General features: G+C 39.3%; 1 non-coding gene across 1 annotated transcript; it reads right to left on the bottom strand.

Moving 5' to 3' along the window:
* Positions 1 to 286: 286 nt before the first annotated feature.
* On the bottom strand, positions 287 to 393 carry LOC147381242 (small nucleolar RNA R71). Its single transcript, XR_015174709.1, has one exon. It is a non-coding gene; the product is annotated as a small nucleolar RNA R71 (small nucleolar RNA).
* Between the last annotated feature and the right edge of the window lie 5,607 nt (positions 394 to 6,000).

The following is a 6,000-nucleotide window of genomic DNA, read 5'->3' as shown; positions in this document are numbered from 1 at the left end:
CAATTTTGAACTCAAGCCGACTACTATTCAGATGGTACAAGCATATCAGTTTGGGGGTTCACATGTTGAAGATCCCAATGCACATCTAGCTAATTTTCTAGAGATATGTGCTACTTTCAAGTATAACGGTGTTGATGATGATGCCATCCGGTTGCGACTATTTCCATTCTCATTGAGAGACATGGCGAAGAATTGGTTGAACTCATTGCCAAGGGAATCTATTACCATTTGGGATGACTTGGCGAAAAAGTTCCTTGCTAAATATTTTCCACCGTCAAAAACTGCAAAGTTGAGGAATGATATCACTACTTTCGTGCAGTTGGACAGTGAATCTCTTTATGAAGCCTGGGAGAGGTACAAAGATTTGCTTCGGAGATGTCCTCATCATGCTCTACCGGAATGGTTGATAATCCAAATTTTTTACAATGGGTTGGTTGGATCTATTAGAACAATTGTTGATGCTGCAGCAGGTGGATCTCTTATGGCGAAGACATTTGAGGATAAGTATAATTTATTAGAAGAGATGGCCTCTAACAACTTCCAACATCATACAGAGAGGATGAATCCAAGAAGAACAGCAGGAGTGCATGAATTAGATGTTCTTACTGCTTTAACAGCTCAAGTGGCATCGTTATCTAAGAAATTTGATTCATTTGGAGTTCATGCCATTCAAACTCCTACCATTACATGCAAGGTTTGTGGAGACAATCATTCAGGAGATATGTGCCTTAATAATCCAGAATCTCTCAATTTTGTTGGTAGTAGGCAGAATAACCCATACTCTAACTATTACAATCCGGGCTGGAAAAATCATCCGAATTTCTCATGGAGTAATAATAATCAAGTTGAGGCCTCTTCATTTGCAAAGCCCATGTTTCAACCGAGTTATCACCCTCAAGCTCTCCCCAGAGAAAAGAAGCCTTCTTTGGAAGATCTAGTACATCAGATGAGAACTAACACTAATCAGTTCATGACAAACACTAATCAATTCATGACAAAGCCTAGAACTCAACTCCAAAGCCAAGCAGCTTCTATTCGGAATATAGAAATTCAGTTGGGTCAGCTTGCTTTAACAATTAATAGCCGTCCTCAAGGAACCCTGCCTAGCAATATAGAGACTAATCCGAAAAGAGATGGTAAGGAGCACTGCAATGCTATCACATTGAGGAGTGGAAAAGAGTTGAATGATGTTGTCAAGGAACCAAAGGAACCGGATGTTTTAGTGGCAGATAAAACAATTTCTAAAGAGAAGGGTGAGCAAGAGAAAGAAACTACAAACCAGGAGCATAACACGCCGGGCTTAGAAAATATTACTCCCTACAACCCACCCCCACCATTTCCTCAACGTTTCAAGAAACAAAAACATGACGAGTATTTGCAAAATTTCTGAATGTCTTCAAGAAGCTGCATATTAATATCCCATTCGCTGAAGCTCTGGAGCAAATGCCAAGTTATGCCAAGTTATGCCAAGTTTTTGAAAGATATCTTGACTAAAAAGAGGCGATTGAGTGAATTTGAAACAGTGGGTTTAACTGAAGAGTGCAGTGCTATCATTCAAAGGAAACTTCCAGCAAAGCTTAAGGATCCAGGGAGCTTCACTATACCATGCACAATAGGTAACCAATTCTCTGGTAGAGCTTTGTGTGATTTGGGGGTTAGTATTAATCTAATACCACTGTCTATATTTCAAAAATTGGAATTTGGAGAAGCCAGGCCTACTACTGTGACACTCCAATTAGCAGATAGATCATTGAAGTATCCAAGGGGGGTAATAGAAGATGTGCTTGTTAAGGTTGACAAATTTATATTCCCTGTGGATTTTATTGTTCTTGATATGGAGGAGGATAAGGATGTTCCAATCATTCTTGGTAGACCATTCTTAGCCACAGGTAGAACTCTTATTGATGTGCAAAAAGGGGAGCTTACTATGAGAGTTCAAGATCAAGAGGTGAAGTTTAATGTTTTCAAAGCTATGAAGTTCCCCACTGAAGAGCCTGAAGATTGCTATAGAATTGATGTAGTGGACACATGTGTTCGGCATAATCATGAAGAAACATCCCCATTTGATCAGTTTGAATCAGCAATAATTAATGCATACAATGAGGACAGTTTAGAGTTGGTAAATTACTTGGAGGCTACGCCAAAATTTACTCGTTCTAAGCCAAAGTTTGAATTGTTAGACATGCCATCATTGGGTTCTCATTCGAAGCCTTCAATTCAAGAACCGCCATCACTAGAGCTCAAGCCTCTTCCTAGTCATTTGAGGTATGCTTTCCTTGGTGAATCATCCTCTTTGCCGGTTATTATTTGTGCTTCTCTTGAGCCTGAACAAGAAGATAAGTTATTAAGGGTGTTGCGAGAGTACAAGAAAGCGTTGGGATGGTCCATAGCGGATATAAAGGGGATTAGTCCTTCTATTTGCATGCACAAAATCCTTATGGAGGATGATCATAAGCCCTCTATTGAGCACCAACGTCAACTTAACCCAATTATGAAGGAAGTGGTGAAAAATGAGATTTTCAAGTGGCTTGATGCAAGTATTATTTATCCTATTTCTGATAGCTCATGGGTTAGTTCGGTGCAATGTGTACCGAAAAAGGGAGGAATGATTGTTGTGACGAATGATAATAATGAGCTTATCCCAACAAGGACAGTAACTGGGTGGCGTGTTTGTATGGATTATCGGAAGTTAAATAAAGCTACTCGGAAATACTATTTTCCCTTACCGTTCATTGATCAGATGCTTGATAGACTAGCGGGGCACTCCTATTATTGTTTCTTGGATGGATATTCAGGATATAATCAGATTGCTATAGCACCAGAAGATCAGGAGAAGACAACGTTCACCTGTCCCTATGGAACTTTTGCATTTCGAAGGACGCCTTTCGGACTGTGCAACGCACCAGCAACATTTCAAAGGTGTATGATGGCAATTTTTTCTGATATGGTAGAGCATTTTATAGAGGTATTCATGGATGACTTCTCGGTATTTGGTGATTCTTTCGATATTTTCCTGGAGAACTTGGCATTAGTTCTCAAAAGATGTGAAGAAACGAATCTGGTGTCGGATTGGGAGAAATGCCATTTCATGGTACAAGAAGGAATTGTCCTCCGCCATCGAATATCAAGTAAGGGAATCGAGGTGGATAGAGCAAAAATTGAGACTATTGAAAAACTACCACCGCCATCTTTCGTCAAGGGTGTTCGAAGCTTTCTTGGACACGCTGGATTCTATCGGCATTTTATTAAGGACTTCTCGAAGATCTCTAAACCACTTTGTAGTTTGTTGGAAAAAGAAGTGGTTTTCAAATTTGATGAAAAGTGTCTTGAGGCATTTCAGATCTTGAAAGCAAGATTAGTGTCAGCACCCATCATTGTTGCACCAGATTGGAATCTCTCGTTTGAGCTTATGTGTGATGCTAGCGATTTTTCTGTTGGCGCGGTTCTAGGCCAACAAAAAAATCAAATTTTTCATACTATATATTATGCTAGCAAGACATTAAATGATGCACAGTTGAATTATGCCACCACTGAGAAGGAGCTGCTAGCAGTGTGTTTGCATTTGATAAGTTCCGTGCATATCTCATCGGGACAAAGGTAATTGTTTTTACTGATCATGCCGCTATCAAGTATTTAATTGCCAAGAAAGATGCAAAACCTCGACTTATCCGATGGGTGCTCTTGTTATAAGAGTTTGACTTAGAGATTCGGGACAAAAAGGGGACTGAAAACCAAGTGGCGGACCATCTCTCAAGGCTAGATAATGGGGGGAAAGTTAATGATGAGACTACGATAAATGAGTCATTCCTAGATGAACAACTATTTGCTTGTAATCAAAAGAACTTGCCTTGGTATGCAGATTATGTGAACTTCATCGTTAGCAAAGTGTTCCCTCCTGAGATAAGCTCTCAACAAAAGAAAAAATTCTTGCATGATGTCAAGTATTATGTTTGGGACGAGCCTTTCTTGTTCAAGCGATGTGCAGATCAGATTATAAGGAGGTGTGTTCCTAAAGAAGAAATGGAAGACATACTTAGACATTGTCATTCATCTGAATATGGAGGCCATTTTGGGGGAGAGAGAACCGCAGCCAAAGTACTACAATCAGGTTTTTATTGGCTTACATTATTTAAAGATGCGCATTTCTTTGTCTCAAGATGTAATCGATGCCAAAGGGTTGGTAATATTTCAAAGAGACATGAGATGCCACTCAATAACATTCTAGAGGTGGAGATCTTTGATGTGTGGGGAATTGATTTTATGGGCCCCTTCATCTCTTCCTATAATAATCTCTACATTCTAGTGGCAGTCGATTATGTCTCAAAATGGGTGGAAGCGACTGCATTGCCCATGAATGATGCTAAGGTGGTGCTGAAATTTTTAAGGAAGAACATCTTTACCCGTTATGGCACTCCTCGAGCAATAATCAGTGATGAAGGCACTCACTTCTGCAATAAATTTTTTGAAGCCCTTCTAACTAGATATGGGGTAACTCATAAGATCGCTACGGCCTACCATCCGCAAACTAGTGGTCAAGTAGAGATTTCGAATAGGGAAATTAAGCGGATTCTAGAGAAGACTGTGAACCCATCTCGCAAGGATTGGTCCAAACGATTAGACAACGCATTATGGGCTTATCAGACCGCCTACAAAACACCAATTGGAATGTCACCTTACCGATTGGTTTTTGGCAAGGCATGTCATCTCCCGGTCGAACTAGAACACAAGGCATTTTGGGCAATAAAGAACTTGAATTTTGATTTAAAAGCTGCAGGTGAAAAACGTCTTCTACAACTCAATAGGATGGATGAGTTCCGTCTCCAAGCCTACGAGTATGCCAAATTGTACAAAGAGCAAATCAAAAAATGGCATAACAAGAAGATAGTGGAGAGACATTTTGAGTTAGGACAACGTGTCCTCTTAGTCAACTCTTGTTTGAAACTTTTTCCGGATAAGCTCAAATCAAGATGGTCGGGGCCATTTATTGTTATTAAAACATATCCACTTGGAGCCGTTGAAGTTCAAAATGAAATCACGAAGAACATCTTCAAGGTGAATGGGCAACGTCTTAAACATTACTGGGGTGGTGAAATTGATCGTCAGAAATCCACCATCACTCTAGCAGACCCGGTGTGATTTCAGAGAAAGTCAAGCTAAAGACTTTAAAACAAGCGCTGCTTGGGAGGCAACCCAAGCATTTTAAACTCTCTTTTTTTATTTTGATTTTCATTATTAATTTCAAAAAAAAAAATTAATTAGTTTGCTTTTATCATAATTTTTACAATTTTTCTTAATTCTATTTAATTTTGTTTTGTTGAAACATGTTGAGAGTCTCTAAGCAATTCAAGGGCATTGGTAACATGATGCAAGGCTGTGGAAGTACAAATTGAAGATGCCGTGGCTTAACTCTTCTCAGGCCAAGGCATTAGTCCATGACAGAACTGATCAGAAATATTAAAATGAAGGCGCCATGGCTTAACTCTTCTCAGGCTAAGGCACGAGTCCGTGATAGAAATGATCAGAAACATAAAAATGCGGGCCATAACATGATACTCTAACAGGCCTCGGCCCAAACTCGTACCCACTTAGAAAAGGGTTACACTTGCCCTACTATTTCTATTGTTACACAATTTCACAACCAACAGTCTCTTCGTGTCTCAACGACAGAAAAGTCTTCATCTCTCTCCATCTTATCCAGCATTATTCTTATATTTCCTTCTCAATATTCAAGGGTGGCTAAAGAAAGATCAAATTCGTGAGCATGATTTCACCAAATTTCAATGGATATTCCGAGTACTTTCTTTGCTGATTTGACCAATTCAAGTGAAGCACCATCAGGTTTTGTCTGTAAGTCTTATATTCAATTAACCTATGTTGCATAGTATGAATAAATATTTGATTATTTGGATTGAAAAATTCGAGTTTTGATTACACTTGTGGTTGTTTGAGAGTGTTTAATGGATTTAATTCGTGATTGATGTTGCGTGATTGGTGGAGTGA

Source organism: Akebia trifoliata, unplaced genomic scaffold (assembly GCF_017979445.1).
Source record: "Akebia trifoliata isolate Shusen 1 unplaced genomic scaffold, ASM1797944v1 Contig00608_ERROPOS3031104, whole genome shotgun sequence".
NCBI lineage: Eukaryota > Viridiplantae > Streptophyta > Magnoliopsida > Ranunculales > Lardizabalaceae > Akebia > Akebia trifoliata.
The sequence above is the reverse complement of the archived record's forward strand: the minus strand, read 5'-3'. Positions and strand labels throughout refer to the sequence as shown.